We start from the raw sequence: 25,179 nt of genomic DNA, 5'->3' as shown, positions 1-25,179 counted from the left end.
GGTTCTCGAGGGACTTCGGCTCCCTAGGGTCTCCTAACTCTAGGGGAGGGGGGCTCCCCTTAACTTGGGCGCGAGGGCCGCATCCAGTGACTTCTCTTGGCTGGAGGCTGGGGATCCGTTCCAGGGCGGGAGCGCAGGGTAGTGGGACGGCGCCTTCCCCGAGGGCCCGGGGCGGACTGTGGGCGCGGGCTGCAGGTCCGCCAAGTCCAAGGCTGGGGCTGGGGCTGGGGCTGGGCTGGGGCTGGGCTGGGGCGGAGGACCCCGCGCGGCCCACTGCTTGCACGCGCCTGCAGGTCTGCGGAGCGAGCCCCGCCAGCGCCCGGCACCGCCTCTGCGGCTTAACCGCCCTGAGAGCCACCATTCATTCTCGCCCGCCTCTGTCACCAGCTTGGATGTAAGGACCCTGACTCAGAGTTTTCCAAAGTCGCAGTGGAACCTGCGAGCGGAGCTGCTTGTGGAATGCAGTAGGCTTGGAAAAGGCCCAAAGCCGAAAACATGCTTAGGACGTTGGCTGCCGCTAAGGTCCGGCCCACCTCGGTAGTGGCCGGTCCGACTTAACCCTTGCGTTACTAAAACAACTCTCTCATAGTGGTGCCCTTTTATTTCACCGTTCCCCAAACTCACCCGATCCTAATGCTCACCTGTTCACGCATCAAACCTTCTGGATAGGCTCTGGGGAAGGGCTTGGGAAGCTGTGCCTTTCAGGGGTGGCTCATGACCTGTGAATCCTAAGGTCAGGGCAGGCCCCACGCCCATGAGCACCAGGTCCTTCTCCTCTGTAAAGTATATTCTGGATGCAGGAATGTGTCAAGCAACTTGAAGGACTTGGCCAGGTGAAAATGCCACAGGTGTCCAGGTTCGTTCCCCACAGGGTTTGAGGTAGCTTACCTCATACATAATGGTTGAACATAAAAACCTAACAGGACACGTGGAGTATTTGTGGTCCAGCCTCTTTGCAGCCAGAGGCAAATGGGCAAATGTGAACAGTTGCATGGTTCTCACTGTCCCAAATCGTTTTCTTAGCATTTGATTTTCAAAGGAAAAAAAGAAAGAATTCTGCTTGTGGGGCTTCATGCATGGAGGGTGGGGCTGAGCGCCCAGTAGCCAGGGCAACAGTAAGATTGAAGGGCTTTCACAGGCTCTCTGAGGGCAGGTCAGAGTCCAGAGCTGGAAGGATTTCACTGGGGGCAGGGCTTGGGTAAGTTGCTTTGGTCTTCTCTGATCCTTCCTTAGTAAACAAGGCAAGGAGTGAGCCTGTGTCTCAGGGGCAAGGGTGGAATTGCAAAGCCTTGCTGAGGGAGGGCATGTGCTCAGTAAGCACTCCAGAAAGGAGCCAGAGGCCTCTCCTGCTAAGTTTATCTTCCAGAGCTGTGAACTCCCAGGGCCCACCCTTGCCTACACCTACCCATTCCAGTGTTTCCCAGATGACCCCTCCCCCCACCCATCACCAAGCAACAGCTAGCCACAGCAACCTGCCAGCAGGGACCCAATCTGAAGTACCCCATAGGGTTCTGCGGAGATGGCTAAGTCTGGGGTGAGACAGAAGCACTGTGGTGCTGGTGTGCATGTCCAGCAGGGAGGAGGAACCTGTGGGCTGGGTGGAGAGTTCATGGTTCAAGGAAAGCAGATGTTTGATTTCTTAATGTGAAAATCTCCAAATGTTTTTACATGCTGTCGACTCACTTAGCACAGTTGAATGCCTGTGGCCTGTAGGGCTCAGTGGTGGATGGTTTGGCCCATCGTTCACAGTGAGTTCTGCAACAAACAGGGAAAGGGGTTATTTGGTCAAATGATCTTAGACATCATGATTTAATCAAAGTTTGGAAGGTTTTTTTGCAGGCGTTCTCAGAGCCTTTGGAATGTTGATACAACTGCATAGGTATAATTTCCTGCCTTTGCCCAAGGAGAGTTTTTCACACAGCCTTGTGGCACACATACCTTTGGATACCCTTTAAGAATTGCTGTTTTAGACATTAAAGTCAGTTGTCATAGCAGTAACACAGTATGTCTGTTCCCAAGGGCTGTGTGTGTATGTGTGTGTGTGTGTAGCCAACTCACTAAGGAGATTCTGACTTTGCAGGCTAGAAAAGTGTGTTGCTTCTTTTTCTTGAAGAGTTCAAAAAAGAGTCCATTAGTTGTTACTAATCATTTCACTTAAGGCAACAGCTTTGGCAGCCGTCCTTATTGATTTCATTCCTGCCTGTTCCTGAATCAGAACTTTCATAGCACAGTGTTTTAGCATATTGTCCAAGTGTAAAAGTATACTTGATAAAGTAAAAAAAAAAAAAAACGCAATCTGTGATCTTATGAAAAGCACAGCAAAAATTCCTTAAGTGCCAAAGTCCCGTTAGAAGTGCCTTCGTCACAGCTTTCAAACCCAGTGCTGGAGATTTGTCCAGAAGCTGCTGTGTGACAAGTGTGCAGCCAGCACAGGCTAGCACAATAGGCCCGGATAGTAACTGCCATGGGCCTTTCTCGGGTGGCTGCGCTGCTGTGTCACTAACTATTGTCTGTACAACCAACTGCTGCAGGTGGAGCAGGGCTGGGGGCCAGGGCCTCCCAGAGAGGCCGAATGGTCAGTGAGCAGGGACTGATTGGCAGAAGGCTACGAGTCCTTCAGAGAGTGCTCAAGTACTAGCTCTGAACTCTGAGGCACCTGTCTGATTTCTAGATGCTTCTGTATGTAGGACTCTGGTGGGTTTATCTGGAGGCACATTTCATTTTCTTTAGCTTTGTATTATTGCCACGGTCGAGGGAGGAAGATGGTGGTCCCATTGCTCAGCCAAGTCAGCTTTGGATCAAGTCTGGGGAGCGAGCAAGAGAGCAGACTGGAGGGTCCCAGAGACCCTTGACGCACCTGTCCTCTGATGCTGCTCCATCCCTCCCCTCCCCTGCCACCTTCCTACTGGTATGAGTATCAAAAACTTTCCTCTGTCCCCCAGAGTCTTGTCCACTACTGTCATGTCCCCTTCTCTCCTAGGCCCTCTCCTCTTTCCTTCTGCTGCCTATGGCTCCTGTCAGCTCATCAGAAAATTAAAAAGCAACAACAAAATCAGTCTGTTACTCCTATTTCCTACAAGCCCTGCCCATTGGCCCTTCCTCCATTGTCAGCACCAGGGGCAGCCTACCTGACCCTGCCTGCCCTGCAGGAGGTCATCCTGGCTGGACCAGCTGAATAGTCCTGGTGCTCTGTGTATCTGAGAGCCCCTGGTTCCCTCCTGTGCTCCCTCCTGGACTGCTGGAGTTGCCCCGGTCGAGCCTTTTTATCTCTCCTTGACTTGATCTTCTTCCCCATGTTTCACTCTTTTGCTGTGGATTCTTCTACCTCTGGGCTCTGTTTCCCCAGGGCCCTGATGATTGGGATTGCCTCCAGGTACATGCCCACCAGCCCTCCTCTGCAGTGCTCACCTCCCCTGCACATCCAGAGCCCATCAGAGCTACGCCAGAGTCCTGCCTACTCACCTGGCCCTCTCCAGGTTTTCTGGTCCACAGAAAGGAAGACTTACTGCTCCTCTGACCACGCTCTGGAGGCCTCCGACCCCTCACATGCATGCCCTCTTCTTGTTATCAGCACCGAGTGCCTGACTGCTAATTCCAAGTTCTCCTTGCTCCTCTAGTCTGCTGCCCACACAGTGTCCCATTCATGGCTCCAGTCTTACTGTATCTCTTCTCCAACAAGCATTGCCCCCTCACTGCCTACAGAAAAGGCCCAACTTCTTAAGCTTAACTGGCATCCTGTTCCCCAGCACCTGCCCAGTTGTTTCACACCACCACCTGGACCTCTCTGGTCCCAGTGTATACCTCACCCTTTCACTGTGCCTTTAGCCAGGCCCCGAACAATCAAGCCCCAGGTAGGTGACTGGCACCTGCTGCCGTCCCTGAGCCCCTGGCCATAGGGCCAGTTCACCTCATTCTCTTCGGTGCTGTAGTTGGTCTGGGTTGGCTGCTCCTAGTGGTGATGGTTTTGTCACCTGTGTGACCTGCACCACACTGGAACCGTTTTTGGTGAACACCGGCGATGAACAGAGCATAAGCAAAGTTGGGTGACCACAAGCTGGCAGGGCCCAGCTTGTTCATGTTGCTGGACATCCAGCAGATCCTGGTGGCAGCTTGTTTGGAGAAGTCGAGCTCATGCTGCCAAAACAGTGTGAATGCTGGGGATGGACTCCTATGGCCCCGCACCTCTGTGCTCATGCGCTCATGGACAGAGGATCAGCTCCAGCAGGCATGGGCTCATTGGATGGCCAGTGGCCACAACACACTGGTGCTGAGCTAAAACAAGACGGTTAGCCAGATGGGCAGCCAAAGGAAGCATGGCTGTTGCGGGGGCTAACAGGGACTGGCTCTGTTTATATAAACTGGATAGTCTCTGTACCCCCCTCTCGAGAAGGTTCCATCTCTCATGAAGTCTTCCAACACTACCAACAAGCTGCTGCCATCTAGGGTTCTGTCCATAGTGGGCCTGTACCAGGCACTGAGGGTAAAAATCTGGGGAGGGTTTTGGGTTTGTACCCAACATGCTAAGAACCTGACTGAGTACAGCCCCATGCTGAGAGAAATGCAGGTGAGCAGTAAGCTGGGACTGGAGAATGGGGACCCCCCCCACACACACACCTGGGGATTCAGAGAAGGCCCAGACAGATGATGCCCATGTGGGATCATATAGGATGAGGACCAGCTAGCTGAGAAAGTAGAGAAGGGCTTCCAGGCCTGCAGAGGTATGTGGGGAGCTGCAGCCGGCTGGCCAGTGCAGTGGCTGCCCCTCCCCCCGAGTTGGCCTTGGTCGGCAGACTATCAGGGTCTAGTCCCCTTCTCAGCTTGGCCCACTGGCTGCTCAGCACCCCTGCTGATGGTCTCCCAGGCCAGAGCTAGACCAATGTTAATCAGGCAGCTAAACATGGACTCTTAATTTTGCCCCTCTACTCTGACTTGCCACTGCCAGGTCTTACCAGCTGTGTCTCCAAAATCCATTTGAATCCCTCTACTAGTCTCCATTCCATGCCAGCACCTGGTCTTGGCCACCACTGTCCTCTCCCTGTCTGACTGCTGTCGTACCCTCCAGACAAGTCTGCCCCTGTGGACTCTAAAGGTTGGTTCCTCAGTAGCAGCCAGAGTGACTCGTTCCGGTTGTGTCCTGGGGCTCCCTGCTCACAAACGCTCAGTGGCTCCAATGGCACCAGTCAGCTCCCACCGCCATTCACAGGGGGCCCGGGTGGTCTCCAGCTTCTCTCTACCCCTGCCCTGTACTCACACCTGGCCCACTTTTACTTCTCTCTCTGCCCTCAGGCTCTCTGTCTGCAGTCACCTTGCCCCTGCTCTTGACCTGGGCACCCCGGTGTTTGGGTCTAAGTGTCTCTGTTCACTGAGAGGCTGGCTGTCCTAGTCTGCTTGGGCTGCTGCAGCACAATACCTTAATGATCATTGATGAATACCTGGAACTTATTTCCCACAGTTCCGGAGAACTGTCCAAGGTCCAGTAGCTGGCAGGTTTGGTATCTGGTGAAGGTCTGCTCCTCATAGATGGTGCCTTCCATGTGTCCTCACATGGTGAACAGGCAAACACGATCCCCTTGCCCCTTTTATAAGGGCATTGCTCCCGTTCATGAGGGTACAGTTGCCCTGACTCAGACACTCCCCAAAGGCCACCTCTTATCATGACATTGGGGATTACGTGTCAACATACTGATCTGAGGGGATTTAGAGGCTTCCTGACTTCTCAGCTGCCATTCTGTAGCGTGACGCATAAGTATACATGTGTCATTAGTTTGCAGAATCTGTCGCCTCTCTCACTAAGCAGCAGCTCTGGTAAGGCAGGGATAGGTAATATGTTTTGCTTGCTGCTGGGGAGGCTGGGGGCATGGAAGCTTTTGTGTCTACTTGACTTTGAAGCAGCTGATGGGGCCTGAGGTGAGGCTGGGACCACATGGGGGACATAGAGCCCTGTGGTTCTACAACTGGTGTTCTGGGGTGGAGCCCTGAGGCCTCCTGTTCCTGGTTTGGGGTTCTCACAGGTCCCACTCTGTCTTTGAGAAGTGTCCTTTGTTACCCCATTCAAGTATCTGGGCAGCAGTCCTGTGGGTTCTTCAAAATGGGATCCAGCCTCAGGCGGAGCATTTGGTTCCATTTCCTAGCCAGATCACTCGTCATTTCCCTCCCGGAGCCTGGGCTGGCTGAGTGACTTAAGTGGTAAGAGTGCCTGCCTAGCAAGTGTGAGGCCCTGAGTTCAAACCCCAGTGCTGCCAAAAAAACCAAAACCATTTCCCCAAGTCTCTGCATTCCCACCTGTAAATAGGGATGGGCGTACCAACCTCAAGGATTTTCAGAAATCCCAGGGATAGTCCTAGTTCTGCCCTTTACTAGCTGTGTGGCCACTTGGAACCTGTTTCTTCATCTGGAAAGATTGAAAAAGGCAAGCCTGGGTGCTCTCTAGGGTCCCTTGAATCTCAGACGATTCTTTGAGGAAACTCAGAACTGCTCTGGGCTCCTAGCAGCAGGGCATCAGCAGGCCCAGTGCCACCTCTCAATGGCTTGGATGATGAGTTCAATAGTTGTCCCTCTGGGAGAAGGGCTGTAAGATACATGGATAGGTTAGCAGCCCTCCTTTGACCACGCTTATGGGTGGGTCTGTTTAACTAGCACATGGCCAAGGTCAACACTGCCAGCCTTCAGGGTTGGGAAAAGGGTCCCAGAGGGGAACCAGTCCTAGAAAGGCCTAAATTCCTGACCTTGGCCATTAGGACAAAAAACTTCCCGTACACCTTCAGAGCCCTGAACTCCAGAAGAGACATGGACAGAAATGCCTGGAGGTATGTTTTTTCATCTTGTTAGTCTGTGGGTCCTTGAACCTGTAAGGGACCCCCTCCAGGAATCTTGGGACTAAAATAGGGAGCATTCAAATGAAGGGAACCCCTTAAAACAGCTCCTCTTATTCCCCCTCACTCCACCTGGCTATGTGGCTCACGCATACCTACCTGGATTTCTATCTTTTGAAGGACTCTTCTGCCTAAAACCCATCACTGGACTCTCGAATGTCTTTATTGAGATGTATTATACCTTAGACTTCGTCCATCTAGAGTATTCGGCTTTTAATATATTCCTAGAATTGTGCAACCAGCACCGCAGTCTTAACTTCAAACATTTTCATTACCCCAAAAAGAAACCTCACGCCCATCAGCACTTCCCATCTCAGACAGCTCTACCATCCCCCTCTCCCATCCCGTTCTGAAGCCCCAGGCAGCCTCAAAACTACTTTCCCATGATGTATGGCTTTTTGTGTTGACTTCTTTCACTTACCAAAATGTTTTCATTGTTTATTCGTGTACTGCTACTTCATTCTTTTTCTGTTTTTGGTCGTATCGAAGATTAAACTTAGAGGCTTGCACTTGTCAGGCAAGCACTCTACCACTTGAGCCACACATTCAGTCTTTTCACTTTTCATTTGTTTTTCAGATAAGAGTCTCAAGCTTTTTTCGGGTCAGCTTTGGACCGAGATCCTCCTACCTCTGTATCCTGAGTAACTGGGATCATAGGTGTATGCCACCACTCCCAGCTTGTTTTTGAGATAGGGTCTTGCTAACTTTTCCACAGTCTGGCCTTGAACCTCAATCCTCCTATCTCTGCCTTCTAGGTAACTGGGATTAGAGATGTGCACCACTACACCTGACCTGATTCCTTTTCATGGCAGAATAGTATTTCATAATATGAATGTACCACATTTTACTTTCCCATTAATCAGCTGATTCAGATTATATTTTGCTAGCTTATTTTTTTGAGGATTTTTTTATGACTGTATTCATGAAGGATATTTCAGGCTTGTAGTTTCCATGTGATATTTTCATGTTTATTATCAGAGAGGTACTGACTGAATAGAAGGAATTTTTTGGAAGAGTTTGTGAGTAGTTGTATTGAATGCTTGGTAGAATTTACCAGTGCAGCCCCCTGGCCCCATGCTTTTCTTTTTGGGAATGTGTAAGTTATCGATCCAATCTGTGTACTTGTTAAAGGTTTATTTAGATTTTTCTGTTTCTTTTGAGTTGGTTTCAGTAGTTTGTGTCTTTCTAGGAATTTGCCTAATTCATCTAAGTCATATAATCTCTTGACAACTGGTTGTTCATATTATTCCCTTTTAATCCCTTTTATTCTGTATGGCTGATGTTAATAATTTGAGATATCTTCGTTTTCTTGGTCAGTGTAGCTAAAGTTTGTCAAACTTGGTGATCTCGTCAAAGAATCAACTTTTGTGTTTGTTGATTTTCCCTGTCTTTGCTTTGTTCATCCCTACTCTAATCTTATTTCATTCCCTCTGTTTGATTTGGATTTGGTGGGCTGGTGGAGAGGCCCTAGTGGTAGAGCACCTGCCTAGCAAGCAGGAGGCCCTGAGTTCAAAACCCAGTCCAATTAATAATAATAGTAATTTGGGTTTGTTTGTTCCTTACCTAGTTTCTTAAGATGTAAGATTAGATTATTGACTTGAGATCCTTCTATATTGTATAAAATAGACATATTTCTGTATTTTATTATATAGATGTTTATACCGATATCCTCTAAGTACGCTTTCACTGCATCCTGTAAGGTTTGGTATGTTGTACTTTCATTTTCATTCATCAGATAGTTTTTAAAATGTCTGTTGTGATTTCTTCTTTGGGGATTTATGAGGGAGTTGTTTACTTTCCATATTTGTGAATTACCCAAATTTCCTTTTTTTATTGATTTCTAATTCCTTTCCTTGGAAGTCAGAGGGCATATTTTTATAATTTATTTCAGTAAGGTCTTCAAATTTTTAAAGGTTTGCTTATGGTTTTGTATATTATCTATTCTGGAGTATCTTCCATGTTCACTGGAGACTGTGTGTTCTGGTGGTGTTGGAGTACTCTCTACATGTATGTTAGGTCTGAGTGTTTCCTCTTTCTCTCCAAATCTTCTGTTTCTTTGTTGACTTTCTGCCTAGTTCCATTGTTGAAAAAAGAAGCATGAAAGCCTCCAATAATTATTATTGAATATTTCTTCAATTATGTCCACTTTAAATTCATGGGGCCATGTTATTAGGGACATTTATGCTTGTAGTTATTACATCTTCCTGCAACATCAACCTTTGTATCTTTAAAATGTTCCTTTAGCAACATTTTTAAGTCTGTTTTGTCTGATATTCATATACCCACTAGCTCTCTTTTCAGTACTGTTTGAATAGTATATCTTTTCCAGTCATTTCACTTTCAACCTACTTGTGTTTCAGAATTTGAATTTCTCTTGTAGTAGCATATTGTTTGCTCATTTGAAAAAAAATCCATTCACCAATCTTTGCTTTTTTGTGGGAGTATTTAATCCATTTATATTTAATATAACTACTGATAAGGTAGACTTATGTTAGCTGTTTTGCTGTTTGTTTTCTGTAGTCAGGTCTTCTGTGTTCTGTATTCTTCTATTACTACCATTTTTTTATAGTAAATAGAAATTTTCTAACATATCGTTTTAATTCTCTCATTGTTTCTTTACAGTATTTTATGTTAGTTGTTTCCATAGTTGTTCTGGGTGTTATTTAATTTAAAATAGTATAATTCATACTAATGCTATCTTAACTTCAGTAATACACAGAAAATTTGCTCCAGTATTGCTCTGTCCCCTCCTTTATGCCACAGTCATAATAATACATCTTTATGCACTACCACAATTTTGCAAGCATTGCTTTATGCAGTTACCTTTTAAACAGAAGAAAAAGTTACTACATACATATTTATTATCTTTTATATCTAACTGCTCTTTATTTCCTGCTGTGGATTCGAGTGACCATCTAATGTTCTTTTATTTCACTTGAGGGTCTTTTTTTATAGTTTCTTGTAGGACAAACCTGCTAGGATGGAGAACTGAATATTTATAGTTTTCATTTATCTGGTGTTCATTTTTTTTGTGGTACTGGGGCTTGAACTTTGGGCCTACACCTTGAGCCACTCCACCATCCCTTTTTTGTGTTGGATATTTTCGAGATAGGGTCTTGGTAGCTATTTGCCCAGGCTGGCTTCAAACGAAGAGCCTCCTGATCTCTGCCACTGAGTAGCTAGGATCACAGTCATTAGCCACTAGCTTCTGCTTTTGTCTTCACTTTTAAAGGATGGTTTTGCTGGGCATAGAATTCTTGGCTGGTAAACTTTTTTTTTTTTTCCCTTTCAGTATTTTGAAATAATCCCACTGCTTTCAGGCTTCCATGGTGTTCAAAAAGATACCAACTATTAATTTAATTGAGAATCCCTTGTGTGTGACAGATCATTTTCTTTTGCTTCTTTCAAGCTTCTTTGTCTTGGTCAACTTACCTATTAGATGTCTAAGTGTGTGTTCTCGTAGTAGTTCATGGAGACTCTTTAGTAGAAGATGATTTTCTAAACATCAGGAAGTTTTCAGCCATCATTTATCCTTCCACCATTTTTTTGCCTCTTCCCTCCTAGGATTCACATTATCTGTATGTTGGTATACTTGGTGGTGTCCCATCAGCTGCTCAGGTTCTGTTTATTTCTCTCTAGATTTTCCCCTCAGAGTAGATATTCTCAATGAGCCTATTTTCAAGTTTACTGATTTTTTTTGTCCTTACTGTTGAACTCCTATAGTGAATTGTTTAGTTGCTACTATACTTTTAAACTGAATTTTTAATATTTCTTTATCAATATTCTGTAATTGGTGAGATATCATTGACATCCTTACCTCTAATTCTTTACACATGGCTTCTTTAGTTCTTCGAGTGTATTTATGGTAGCTGTTTGAAGACTTTGCCTAGTAAGTCTAAGAGCTGGGTCAAGGTCAGTTTCTACTGGCTACTTCCTTTCCTGTGTACAGGCCACACTTTCCTGCTTCTTTGTATGTCTTATAATTTTTTGTAGATAATATAAAGGCAACTCTGCCAATCAGTTTTACCTTCCCTTCCCTCTCAGGTCTTTCTTGCATATGTGCACACACATGGCCTTTGGATCTCCAGGATTATATCAGAGCTTTTCAAAGTTTCCAGTTCTTTCTGGAAACTTAAAAGATCTTAAAAGATCTTGCTTTTACGTTTTGGCCAACTCCTGTTTGTCTTGACTTTAACAGCTATACTGTTAAAGAATTCCTGCTTATTCTTTCCAACAAATGCTCTGAAAGTAGGGTTTCCCCCCAAAGAATGAGCTGGGAATGAAATAATGACAGTAGTCTGTAAAAGGGGCTTTTTCAGGGAGTTGCAAAACAGGTCAAATTATGACAATGCCCTGGGGATGGGTTTTTTGAGAAGCCAATTCATACCAACATATGTGTGCCGGCACTCAACTCTTGTCTTTCTTACCTAAACTTTAACTGGGTGTTAAGGGGGGACGTAGAGGTGAGTTAAGGTGCCCAGGGGCTTGGGCTCAAGGAGTTGGTGTGAAATGTTAGAAGGTGATAAAACTTGGAGTTAGACAGACCTGGTTCTGAACTCTGACTCTGCCATAGTTCATGCAGTGTTGGGGACAGGTTACCCCTTTGAGAAAAAAGAGGTATCTTTGTCTATAAATAGGGACACCAACAACCTCACCCAGTTGTGTTAAGGGAAGAATTAACTGGCATCTCTATACTAGGGCTCTGGCCCACAGAAATGCCCAGTAATGCAAATATTATTTGGCTTGTGACTTAGGGTGAGACTCTAAAAAGTAGATGAGGCCAGTGTTGCTTTGCTGACATAACAGCATTTATAATATGTACAGCACTATGTGTCGAGACCTGGCCTGAGCACTTTCTATATTGGTATGCAAGAGTTCATTTACTCCTCACAGCAACCCTCGAGTACATTCTGTCCCTAGTCTCTTCCTTAGAGATCAGGAACCTGAGTCTCCCCATCCAAGGCCACTCAGAACTGGGATGCCTACCCAGGCTGCCTGTCCCCCAAACTGCCCCATGTTAGTGCCGCCCAGTCTCTCTGTTGCGACAGCAGTGGGGAGCAGCAGAGAGATCCAGAAGAGTACATGCACCCTTCTCTAGTGAAACCTGAAACTGAAAGACTGGCACATCCCCTATCACATCCAGTTTGGAAGGAGTCAGAGGTCAGGTGCAGACGAGCAGCTTCTCCTTTCCTTTGTGGCTTTAGCCAGGCTAGGTTCCTCTCTGAGGACCCGTCACGCACAGGGCCTATCCTTATCTGAGTTCCTCCTGGGGTGTAGCCTGTCCCTGTCTCCCAAGTCTTCTCAGACCAAGCCAGGTTGGGGAGTGAGTGGTGTACTCTGATAGGCAGTCCCTCTGTGGACACTGGCAGCCACAGCACGAACAGCGAGAGGATGTTCATGAACTCAGTGATGCACCAGCGCCATGCAGGAGCAGGCATCGTGATCCTGGGCCACATCCAGTCTTTTACGACTTCAGGTCTGACAGTCATCAGCAATCTCACAGTGGCCTCTGCCACGTGGGACTGTCTGCAAGTACAGAACATGAGGTGCACACCAGGGACTGTGTGGAGCCCTCTACCTGCTTTCAGTCACCCTAGCCCAGCTCCTCAGATTTCCCAAGGGGTGCCCTGCACGCAGCAGGTGCTCTGATCCCTTCCCACCCGGGGGCTCCACAGTAGGTCATGATTCAGATGGTGCTCAGCAGAACAGTGAAGAAGTTTGTCACAGGCTGACAAGTTCTCCTCTACCACCCCAACATTCCTGGGATCCTCCACATCCCTGCCATCCAGCACCTGAATTATCCATGCCTGGCCCACTAGGACCATCTAGAATGCTGGAGTTTGATCTGTTCCATCCCACAGGTCCTGGGTCTGCACAGCCACTGTGGAGATCTTCATACAGACCACGTCTGCATCAACTTCCTCTGGAGGCAGAGAGCCTTGCACAGGGTGTGGGGAGAGAACTTTTGAGATTAGGCAGCTCTTCTTCCTTAGTTTACCCATGAGAGTCAGACAGAGAGCTGTGTCGGGGGCATGGCTTGTTTGGAGATGACACCAGCTCCTCAGAGGTTGCAGGACAGGGGAGCATGAACGGCTTTGGAGTCGAAGCTCAAATCCTGACTCTGCCACATTGGCATGCTGGGCCTGTGGGCACATGCCTGGGCTTGCTAGGCCTTGGTCCCCTGGCAGGTTGAGCACAGCTTCACAGGGTTCTCGTGAAGCAGTGAGGGCCGGAGAAAGGGACTGGTGTAGGGTCAGTGTCTGCCACTACCAAACACCAGTTTCCTGCTGGATAAACCAGCACCTTATGACTTAGTGAGACCCTGGCTGCCGTGTTGAGTCACCTGTCTACCCACAGGCTAGTCCTTTCCTGCCTTGACCCAAGCAGGGTCTTTCCCAGGGACAAGCCTGGAGGAGAGGGGAGGAGGGTGCCCACCCTCACCGTCCTTTGTGCTGGTGGTGGACTTGAGGCAACTGTTAGATGTCACTTGCAGGCTCAGGTGAAGCCCAGTGGTTCTTGGAGATCACCTGGCCTGGCCTTTGCATTTTTCATGTGAGGTTTTATAAAAACCCAAAGTGGGGCTGGGAGTGTAGCTCAGTGGTACAGCGCGTGCCTAGCATGTGTGAGACATGGGGTTCCATCTCTGGCACCATGAAAAAGAGGATGTAAGTGACGTGAGGCCATGGAGCATGCCGCTGGCCCTTTCAGAGGCCTTGAGTCTGTGGCCTCTGTGCTCTTGGCTCTGAACAGGGCTCCTAGCTTCATCCCCATTTAGCCCTCATGGCTGGAGCAAGAGCTCTGTGCTCAGAACTGTGTGGGCTACGTATGGAACAGGTGTCACACTGTCCCTACTCCGTGAATACCAGTCATTCAATGCCAGGAGGTGAGAGGGTGCTGCCCTCCCATGATACCTCTGACATAGCTGATGGATTTGGCCACCAGCTTACAAATGTGCTGGGAGATTGGAGCACGTCTTTCTTAAGTGATTCTTTTTTTATTGCCTCAGATGTTTTCCAAGTACCCTAAGTGACAAACGAGTCTTGGACCTTGCTCCTCCACTTTGCCACAGGCCCTGACGCTCTCTGTCGCCCCACCCAGGCTTCCTGTACCCCGCTTATTGACTCCACAGCCCTGATGTGTGTAAACTGTGGGATCAAGATGGGTCCCCTGGCCTGGTGAGATGGCTCACGCCTATAATCGTGGCTACTTGGGAGGCAGAGATCGGGAGGATTGAGGTTCACAGCCAGCACAGGTGTAGTTTTTGAGATCCCATCTCCAAAATAATCAGAAAAAAATGGACTGGAGGTGTGGTTCCAGCGGTAGAGTGCCTGCTTTGCAAACCCTGGGTCAAGCTCCAGTTCCACTAAAAAATAAATAAAAATAAAAATAAATTAAAAAAAAAGAGCGGTTCCTGGATGCCTGCCATGTTCTCAGTCGTGGTTCTGCTGTATGTTAGACCTGGAACGCATGTGTGCATTAGATGAATGGTCTCTCATTTGGGATGAAGCCAGACAAACATTTACCAAGTGTTTTCTGGTCTCACACAGCGTGTGCCATGTGCCCTTCCTCACCCTTGCCATGTTGACTGTAAAGGACAAGACTTAGAGACTGTGAGAGGTAAATAACTTAACTAGACCACCCAGATGTCCCAGGAGAGCTGTCTTTTCACCTAGCTCTTACTGACTCCAAAATCTGTGTTCTTTCTCTTCTCTCAGCTGTCCTCTAAGTCTCCAGAATGGACTCTTCTGGAAAGATTCCAGTTCATGGTCCTTGACTGCTAGGACAATGGGTCTTTGAGATTCCTCTGGCTACCTAATAAAGTGATTTCTGATGAAGGCCATCCTTCCTTCCTGTGCCCCCCTTCTCTTTGACCCATAGGACATCGTTAGAGCCTGGAGATCCGGAGTGGCAGGCGTGGAAGGGATACCACAGCCCTCTCCCATTATTCAGAAAGCCCAGGAAGCCACTCACCCCAATAAACTGGGAGCCACTGGGAGACTGGGCTATGCGGGGCGGGGGTGGGGGTGGGGGGGTTCCCTGGGGCCTGGAGGAAGTGAGGCCCTGAGCCGCAGAAAGGGGCCAGGGTCACCCAGCATCCTGCCCTGCCCCCCCCCCCACCGTGAGGCCCCATTGTGCTGGCCAGAGCTCCCAGGCGGCCGCCCTCGCGTGCAGCATTCATGAGCCTGGCTCTGAGGTCCATTCTGCGCGAGTGCTATTTGTAGAATCTTCTTAAAATACCACAACAGTGCCATTCACAGAGCGTCTGCCCAGCCACGGGGTGGCGGGGCCAGAACAAAGCTCCGCTGTGCCCGCTCCTGTCTGGCCTCTGCTGGAGGGCACCCCGGCTGCTTGCTGACCAGGGTGCCTGTGCCCCCTGTATTGGGTGCTCCTGGGTGAGGCCCTGGGGTCCAGCATAGTCGCTGGCCTAGAGCAGGACCCCCCCCCCCAGCTCAGCTGGCAGCTGAGGGAACGCGGGATGGCCTGCAGCTTTCTCTGTGAGGATGCTTGGGCCTTCTCCCGGCTGCCTGCACAAGTGTAGTGTCTTCATCCTCCTATGCTAGGCCTGGGCATCAGGCCTCACCCAGAGCTTATGGTGATCAGAAGCCCTGGAGAATGAAAGCTCTACCCTGTCCAGCTCTCTGTGTGTTGGTGCCCAGTTTCATCATTAGATGGACAGCCGTGTCCCCCAGATGCCTCTTCCCCTGCCTCAGCAGTCCCAAGGGGCATTCTTGGGAGTGCTTTCTTCCCATGGGATGTCAGTAGTGTCACCATTAGCAGTTCACACTGTGGCTTTTGGGATAGCCAGCTGAACAGAGTGACTAATCCTAGTCACTCTGGGCCTTCAGAATGGACCACGTGTCAACCTGACTTTTCACACCTCACCTTTGACTTGCAAAATAAACGGAGGTTTTGTGGCTTCTTGTGCTCAGCCCCACTTGACACTGTGAACTCCCTGGGGGACTGCCTGTCATCCTGGAGTCTCCAGCACATCTACAAATGCAAGATGACTGTCATATAAGGACCCGTAGGAGGCTGCTCACAGCCACTTCTTTGTGCCAGGGTCTGGCACACTGAAGCCTCGGGTAGGAGGGAGACTTGTCACTCTGTGCATGTTTGAATGGTTGGTTTTTGTTGGGGTGTTGCTCACTTTGCCCTCAAAGTTCCTCTTTTTGAATCCTGGAATCTTGTTTCTGTTGCTGTCAGCCCTCACTTCTGTTGCGATAAATTTTCACTCTGTATTAGCTCTCCCAGTCCTCTTTTTACCTACCTGCTATCTGATCTATAAACTATGGACCATGAAACCAGTGAGCCATGCATGTTAGAAATGTGTGTAAAATAAGAGTAAGCATGCCCCGAGTAAGGTCTGTGCTGATGTGCTCTTTACCTGCTTTGGCTTCCATTCATTGCTTCTCTGTCCCTGGACCACCACATAAGCAAGTTGTGAATAAACAAGGTTGCTGTAATTTCTGCTCCTGGGAGAGACAGGTGGTCACCCTGATTGTGGCAGCTATCTTGGTTCTGTAAGTCAAGATTCTTCAAATGAGGCTGTCCAAGGTGATGAAGAACCTTGGGAACAAGGTCACTTTTCAAGGAATTTCCCCAAGGTTAGGGCTGAACCTTGCCCCTGCAGCTGGGACTGAGGAGGACAGGAGGCCCTTGAGGCTGGAGAGTTGGAGCCTTGTTCCTATCCCTGTGAGCTCTGTTGAAGGGGACAACACTGGACTTAGAGTCAGGTAGACAACAGGAAATATCTCAGCTTTGACCCTCTTGCTGGGAGATTGGGCAGTTTCCTTCTGTGGATAAGACCTGCCTCAAGGTTGTCTTTCTGCACGAATGTGAGAGCATCTAGGCCCTTCCAGTGTGTAACTCTAGGGGACGCCATACATGTAAACTGCAGTATGAGTGGTGGCCTCCAGAGGGCACAGCATTCATTTAGACTACAACGTGAATGGGTGCCTCCTAGATGTGCTAGGGAGTGGTGCTGGGTAATAGTGAACATGCTAAACTTCATCCTGTCATTAGCAAGACCACTTCTTACTCATCTGGTTGTATACCCAGCCTCCAGGGAGCTTATAAATATAGCATCTTGTTTCTTTTCTTATTTTAAGGACTAAACAATTTGTGTGGTAAAGCACTAAGGTCCTGTGCCCCTGTGAGATTTGACCTCAGTAGAACCAGTTGCAGTGACATGCATGGTGGCCCTTCAAATAAAGGGGATATGCCCAGCTAGGGAGGAGCCGAACTAGGGTAAGGGGGAGCACCTTGAACCCTGGCCACCTACATCTCTTCTGTGTGATACATCACTTCCCCTGGGCCTCTCTCTCCTCAGCCCTTCCCTCCAGTCAGCAGAACTACTGCAGGCCTTTCATTATATCTCTGGGGCTGCCTCTTCTATGCAGCCCTCCTCGTCCACTACCTGTCCAGGTAGGCTGAGGAAAGAGGTCAAAGTCAGGCAAAACCCATTTACCCTGAAATTCCTCCTCTACTCACTCCCAGGTTTTTTGGAAGTAAGTAGGAAGGGCCAGCCATGTTCCCTTCCTCCCATGTGATTTCCTGGAGCTTTTATGATGCAGGGTTGGGGGAGGGGTTGAGGCCCTGGGTTTGGGCTAAGACTCCACTGCCACCTCCATAATAAAGGGCAGAGGGGCCAAGATGTGCGACCTTGGAGTACAGGACAGATGGTGTAGGTGTTGCCTTCACTAACTTGCCTTCCAGGTCTGCTGCAGACCTGTTTTCCCTCAGTGGCTCACTGAGGACCCCGCCCACGTCTGCATCACTTTCGTCTCCAGTTCCTAACACAGTGCAGGACTCAGGGATCGTGAGGTCACAGTGTCAGGGAATGGAGAAGCAGACGCAGCTGGCTGGCTGCCACCTCCTGGTGGCCCTGAGAATCCAGCTTGAGCTCTTGGGGGAGATGGGCAGTTCCTGCCTAGCATCCTGGCCTGAAGCCAGCCTGTGGGACCAGACCCAGGCTGGAGCCCCGGGCAGGAGGAGCCTGGTGTGGGATTAGGGTTTATCAAGCTTCTGAACCAATTAGGCGGGTGACAGGGTGGGGGGACACCACCAGCATTAAAAAAATTTGGTGCCCACAATTATAGGGTGGTTTTTGTTTATTTAGTCTAAAATGTACTGTTTCTGGAGACAAGGGAAGCAGGGTGGGGTGGGACTTGGGACACCCCCTTTTTTCCACCTGCCTGGGTTCCACTCACCCCAGAACTTGAAGCCTCCTCCCCTTTCTTGGACTTCATTTCCATCACCACTCAGAGAGTTCAAGGTTGAGTCCTGAGCTCTTTCTGTTCACCTCCTGTCACTTCCCAGCTCAGGGCACTTGCTGTCCTCCTACCCCCATCTCACCATGCCTCAGCTAGATCTGTGCAAGAAAGGCAGCTGTCTCTTTCTCAGCTTGGGATCCACGCCCCCCCCCTCCCGCCCCCGCCACCCCAACACACTGCTTAAGGAGCAGCCCACCCATCGCCAGGCAGCTCTTGCTCCACCTGAGCTTATCTCCTTCATTGCTCCCTCCCCACCTACAGAGCTCACCCCTGGAGTAGGCTCCAAGAAGGGGCTTGAACCTGTCTTGTTCATCCATGCACTACAGCCTGTCTACCCTGTAAGCCCCAGCCACCTGCTATGATGCCTATCTGGTGTCTCCTGCCCTACCAGCCCTCCAGAGGCGGGGAGAGTCAAAGATCCCCGCCCCCAGACCACCCTTGGCCAGTAGATTACTGAAGCCAGGGGTACCTGCTCTCCTTTGGTCCCAGGGTTGGAAGGACAGATCTCCAGGCCTCCAGAGCAGCAGCCAGCTTGACCCAGCACCCATCTGTGTGGGGCCTTTCCCCCTGCTGTCCGGGGATAGTTTCCTGTTCATGAGCCCTTGCTCATACTTTGATTTGGGGAACCTGGAGTAAGAGTCACAGTGTTAGTGGGCAAAATAGCAACCAATTCTCAATAGCAACCCATATTAGACAGGTGCCACCTGGTTCCCTATGTCACAGCAGCTGGCCACTGGCCTGCAGTGTCTTGGTCAGTTAACAGGCTTTGCTGAGGGACCCACCTGGAGCCAGGCCCTCTGTGAGGTGTTAGGGGAGAGGGCCTGTTGCAGCGGGACATGGACTGAGGAGGGGACTTGGATGCAAGTTGCAGCTTCCTCCCACTGCCTTAGTTTCTCCGGAGCACTGGGAGATGATAATAGTGTGTCCTTCACAGAGTTGCTGAGCAGAGTGCTTAGTGGTAGCAGAGTGGTGGCGCAGTGGCATGGTTGTCATGGTGACAGTGGCAGCTGAGAGCCGCCGTATTCATCTCTCTGAAGTTTCTGTCCGACACATAGTGTGTGGCATGTAGTAGACCTTCAATAATTCCCTGTGGAAGGGAGAAAGGGATAAGGCAGCTGGGATTGGGTACGGAGGGAATTTTAAAGTAGGGATGTTTGAAGGGGTCTTGAAGGATGAGCGGGAGCTAACCAGGTGGTCAGGTGAGAAAGACATTTATCTGCATTTGCAAAGCCGGGGGAGAAGAGGGGAAGCACATGGTACACCAGGGGCCAGCAGGCAGGCAGAGGGGGAGTAGCTAGCTGCCTGGGCTGCAGGGGTGCTCTCAGTTCCATGAGAACCCCAGTGAAGCAGTAAGTCCTGGCAGGTCCTGAGACCCTGGAGAGGCCACAGCTGGGATTCTGGCTGGGGAAGGGAAAGGTCTATCTGCCTTGCACTTCAGAGGCAGCCCTCCTCCCTGAAGCCAGGCATTCCCCAGCCTGCCCCACACCGCATCACTTCTGCAATTGTCCCTGGGAGAAAGATTAAACCCCAGTTCTCCCATGGTGGCAAGACCATACACAGATTCCCTGAAAACCCAAACATCCCCAAAACCACGAGAGAAGATTCCCAGGGAGATGCCGCTTTACGAAATGAAACTGTGCTCAATGATGGGTGCCAAAAGGGGAACTTGAAACAAAGACCATTGCGAGAACATTTAGGGCATTTTCCTAAATTAACAGCTGCCAAAGTGCAGGCTCAACGTCTGCAGGGCCAGTCACACCAGCTGCCGCCTCTCTTAATGGGAAGAAAAACACAATCCTTATTTAAGAGACTCATGTGTCCCCTGAGAACATACAGGGGCCCTTCACAGAGCCTTCAAGTGAGAAGGCAGTCTCTCCCCTGCTCCTGGGCCCTTCCTCCTCCTCCCTGAAGCAAGCCAAGTGGGTTCCTCCTACTTGTTCCTAACAAATAGGCTTATCTATCCATGGGGAGGCCACTGTTATGTAAGTGGAAGCCTCTCTTCACCTGGAGTTTGCTCTCCCACATAATAATGGATCTTCACACAGCTTCACCACCTTTCGGTTGTTTGGATGTATGCCTATGATTTATTAAAGTAGTGTAATTGGCCTTGCATATCTGTGGGATTCCCATCCCTGGATTCAGCCAACTGTAGATTAAAATATTCTCATGAAAAATTGCACCCATGTAGAGCATATAGACATATTTTCTTGTCATTATTCCCTAAACAATACCACATAACGCGTTCCACAGCATTTACAGTGTATGACTAGTTGTCTAGAGGCCATGTAAGGGTGTGGAGGATGTGCACGGGTCCTGTTTCAATACCAGGCCATTCTATATAAGGGACTTGCACATCCACCACACATCTGAGTATCCATAGGAGGTCCTGGAAGCAATCCGTTGCTGATGCGGAGGGATGGCTGTGTTATTATTTATTTAACTTGATGGAAGGTTAAGTTGTTCCCAGTTTATTTTTGCTACTTCTTTTTTTTTGGTAGGGGGAGACTGGGGTTTGAATTGGGCTTCACGCTTGGAGCTCTATCGCTTGAGCCATACCTCCTCTTACTACCTCTTTATGCATATGTGTAAATTTATCTGAAAAGTAATTGTCCAGGAATGAATTGATGGGGCACTTAAAGTTTCCACAGATTCTGTAAATTATTCCCTAAACAGGGTGTGCCAAAGTCTACCAACAGGGTAAGGGTTTGTCTGTTTTCGTCACCATCCTTCCTAGGTCGGTGCTTCCAGCTGCCCCCAGCCCCAGGGAGCTGGGAAACCAGCTGTGAGGACTTCAGGTGCTGGAGGCCCTGCACAGGCAAATGCAGAAGCTCAGGCCTGCTCACTGCCCTCGCCCATCTGGAGTACCTGGTTTGAGGTTTGCTTCGCCCGTTTCTCCTTTGTATGAAAGCCTGTTTGCATTTAGCATTTTAAATGGGCAATAATGTAGTGCAAATATCAAAGGCAAAAAGCCCTGCTTCCTGCTTCCGTGCCTCCCACCTTCCCCAGAGGAACCTCTGTTTCAAATGCTTCCTTTCTCTTTTCGGATTTTGTACATATTCCAACAAATAAGTACATCTCATATCCTTCTTCCTTCTCCTCTTCCTCCCTCCCTCTTCCATTGCAAATATGATAGCAGATTGGTTTTCCTTTGCTTTTTTTCACTTAACATCATTTCTGTTAAGTGTGAGAACATTCCAAATCTAGACACAAAATACGTCTTCCTGTGTTTTTTGCTTGTTTGTTTTGTTTTCAGATAGTTTTGCCTTATAGCCTGTTAGGATTACAGACGTGCACCTCCACACTTGGCCCCGTGTGTGTGTGTGTGTGTGTGTGTGTGTGTGTTTGTGTGTGTGTGTGTGTGTGTGTGTGTGTGTGTGTGTGTGTGCTGGGGTTGAACCTGGGGCCTTGCACATGCTAAGCATGCATTCCACCACTGAGCTACTCCTCCAACCTGTCATTTATTTCTTTTCAGTACCTGGAAAACATCCCTTACCAAGTCATATCCACTTCCTCTCCTTTTGTCATTCAGTTTTTCACTATGTAAATATTTTTGATTTATGCAGACACATCTTTTGGCCTCTAGTTTTATAGTCATACTTCAAAAGGTCTTCTCCACTTTCAGATTATACACAATTTCTTTCCTGGTTCAGTCTGGTGCTTTTATGGCTTTGCTTTTAATTTTTGATCTGTTGTGAATTTCTATTTTGTTGTAAATGATCCATCATGTATTCATCTATTTGAAATAACTCGATATATTCCCACCTCCCATTTGAGTCTATCTTGATCATGTTATCAGTACCATGTGGTTTTAATTAACTGTAGCTCTGTACTCTTATTTCATACTTAGTAAGGCTGGTTGGACTTCCATTTTTTTAATGATCTGCTAATTTTTGCTATTAGTATCTTAATTGTGTTAAGTTTGTACACTAAATTAGCAGGGATTGGCATCTTATTGTGTTGTGTTCCTCCATATACACATGGTATCCATTTCTATTTCTTCAAATTTACAAGTAGATTATGATTTCCATACACTAACTTTGTGTCTGGCTAACGGACTGGATTCTTTTATTGCTTGTGATGGTTTGTTAGTTCATTGACTTAGATTTTCCACATATATGAACAGACAGCCTGAAAAAAATAATAGCAGTAATAATGTCACCACATTCTTCTTTTCTGCTTTCATAGTGTGTGTTGCTTCTCTTGCCCATTTGCACAGGCTAAGACTTCTAGGGAAGTGTTAAGTAGTGGAGTTGGGTGGTAGTGGCCTTGCTGGAAGGGCCTCTCCACCAAACACACTGTTGTCTGGAGGACATCTATGTGGAAGAGGAACCCACCTCTTCCCCTTCAATGGAGAATTTTTTATCCAAGAGGATGTTAAATTTTGTCAAGTACCTTTCTCGGTTTCTCCAGTGACTCAGGCTGCAGGTCCCCTGTGTGACCTGTGAGCCCCTAAAGGTGCTCCTCCCAGTAGCTGAGGAGAAACCTGGGCAGACAGGAAAGCTGCCTGTGACTGCTGAGGTCCTGTGCCAACATGCTTTCAGCTGCAGGAAATAGCCCACCTCCCTGCTGCCACCAGAGGAAGAAGCAGGTCCCAAACCCCCTCCCTGTCCCATAATCCAGGATAGAGAAAGAGTCCCCATGCCCTGCCCCAGGCCAGCTGGCCAGAGGTGTCCTGATGCCATCAAAGTGGTTTAGGGCAAGCAGTGTAGGCAAAGACAGGGGCTTGCCTCCACCCACTCCGCTATCCTCGACCTGGTGGTTCCACATTGCAGGATGACCACTAAGTGTCCCCAGGCAGGACACAACCCTGGAATGGAGATGCTCTCATTTAGACATGAGGTATCACCTCCCAGATGGCCAAAGACCCTCAAGGTATCAGTGGCTGTGTCACTAGTCTCAGGGCAGCTAGTTTTCACTTCTTTCAAAATCTTTAATGTGTGGTCAGTGCTCATTTCCTTTACTGACCATATGATTCCACCTCACTTATGGACACAGCTGATTCTGTTCCCCTGCATTGTTGCTCCCGTCATCTCACTGGGTTTGTGTGCTGGCTCACTCAGGCTTGACTGAGTTCTGAGACACTGAGCAAGCACTCCATGGCTGCCACCTTGCTTAGTCCAACTAGAGTGACATTTGATGAGGCTCCAGATGGTCAAAAGGTGCTAGCTACTGCATGGTGTGTCCAGGACAGGGTGTGAGCAGTCCCCAAAAGGTGGAGGGCTAGCCATGGGAAGCCACAGGGCCAGCTGCACTGGGGCAGGGCATGGGGGCTATCTCTGTCCTGGAACTGGGGGAGGGATGTCTTTGGGACCTGCTTCTTCCAGGTGAACCACTTTGCTGCCTCTTGACTATAGAGAAGAGGATCTGGTCAGATGTTAATATGGGACATCTGGAGCCCCAGATGAGCACCCAACACTCTTCTGTTCAGGGACCTTGGTCTAGAATTAAAAGAAATCTCAGTGGGTACATCTCAAGGAGGAAGGGCAGTCAATAGGGCTTCCATGAGCACTGACATAGACACTGCTCTGCTGAGCATGGTCTGACTGGTGTAGTCACTTCAGGGATGGGGTCAGGTGGCAGAGGACTCTGCTGGTCCCCATTCTGCTGGGACCAGTGTTGTCTATTCTTCACTGGATCCTGTTGACCTTCTCAAATGCAGAGTATGTGTTTTCTTGATTCTGGGCCAAGGCAGATGTTACCTTCATAGAGCCCCTAAGGGGTAGATTCAGGCAGAACCCTAAGGAGCCATGGGGACCAGACACCTGTCCTGCTGATATCCTGCACCTTCCCTCTCCTGGCCTCTGGGAGGGAAGAGGCTCTCCACGGAACAGTGGCACCAACCTCGTGAGAGATAGCCAACAAGCTCAGGACCCATAACAGCGTAGCCCTGGAATGGAGCAGAGTGGGAAGGCCAGGTTTATTGAGACCTTGGTGGGCAGGGGGAGCTGTCATGAGTGGCAGAAAGTGCACTGTGTGTGAGCTCCTATGGCTAGGGAGGTGGACAGTGAGAACCAGCTTTCTTTGCTCCCATCCTGTATCCCTGGCAATTCTGTCTTCCTTTCCAGTCTGCTTTTCTTTCCTTTTGTCAGACTTATTTTGTGGCACATGCTGAAGCCACAGGACCACCTTTCACCTACTTGGTGTCAGCCTGCTATCCCATGTCCTCTCTCCTAGGTCTTCCCTAGTCTCATTTTCTCTGTGCATTTAGAGCACAGAGAAAGGCTTTCTCCACACACAGAGTTTGGTTGTCATCCTTCTTCCATCCCTGGAGGAAGGCAGCCACTTACCATAGCCTGAGTAGGGAGGCAGAAGCAGAAAATCCAGTTATCCCCTAAGAGATGACCACCTGCTATGGATCCAGCTGAAGGAGGCAGAACCATGACCTGGGAGCCTGTACCTGTCGGTATCCCTGAGGCCTGCACAATGGGACCGATCAGCATCCTGCTGTCCTCCAGAACTGGGACCTTGCTTATATTTGTTGAGTGAGCATGCCTTGTCTTTCAGATAACTTCTACATGGGAAGCCTCACTCTCTATGTGCAGATGCTTATTGTCCAGGTCTCATGGTCACACCCCAACATGACTGGAGGGGAATCATGCCATTGGAGATGGGCTGGCAGGTAGTTTCTCCTGACAAGCCAGGGCCAGCTGGGGAGACCAACTCGAAGTTCAGTGTGAGTAGAGTTCGGTGTCTGTGAGCCACGTTGACCCCACCCCCATCCTTAGAGGTGCATTGCACAGCACCTTCCAGACAGGTTTGTAACTCCTTAGAATGGGACACAGGTAGGAAACCCCTCCCACCTTGTTACTGCACTGAACTGGGAGACAGACGCATGAAGTGGTAGCCCCTGCCCCTTTATACAGGTCACTTTCTCTGCTGTCACTAGTAGTCTTTCTGTGGATTCTGGAAGGCACCAGTGAGAGTTCAGAGGGTACCTGGAGCCAAGGGTCAGGTAAGACCATGAAGAAGGTCAGGTCCCAGAAGCTCAGGTTGAGAAAGTGGCGAGAATGGGCAGCAGCTTTGGGCAGGGAATT

The 25,179-nt window shown here is 49.0% G+C and overlaps 1 protein-coding gene and 1 long non-coding RNA gene across 10 annotated transcripts in view; one reads left to right on the top strand and one right to left on the bottom strand.

Annotated features, from left to right (window-relative positions):
- Nucleotides 1-25,179, top strand: part of Arhgap22 (Rho GTPase activating protein 22) — a 186,524-nt gene that overhangs the window by 115,014 nt on the left and 46,331 nt on the right. The gene's annotated exons all lie outside the window — the stretch shown is intronic.
- The window catches only part of LOC141424836 (uncharacterized), a 36,643-nt gene continuing 26,781 nt past the window's right edge, over nucleotides 15,318-25,179 (bottom strand). Inside the window, exons 2-4 of one of the 2 annotated variants that reach the window (XR_012449785.1) lie at nucleotides 18,928-19,232; nucleotides 18,615-18,772; nucleotides 15,318-18,243 (exon numbers count right to left, since the gene is read on the bottom strand). This is a non-coding gene — a long non-coding RNA (uncharacterized lncRNA). Of the gene's footprint in view, nucleotides 18,244-18,348; nucleotides 18,773-18,927; nucleotides 19,233-25,179 lie in introns of those variants that run through there. The other variant, XR_012449784.1, reaches the window with a different exon arrangement.

The sequence above is a fragment of the Castor canadensis genome, chromosome 7 (genome assembly GCF_047511655.1).
Source record: "Castor canadensis chromosome 7, mCasCan1.hap1v2, whole genome shotgun sequence".
Classification (NCBI taxonomy): Eukaryota; Metazoa; Chordata; class Mammalia; order Rodentia; family Castoridae; genus Castor; species Castor canadensis.
This window is presented reverse-complemented; position numbering and strand designations above follow the sequence as displayed.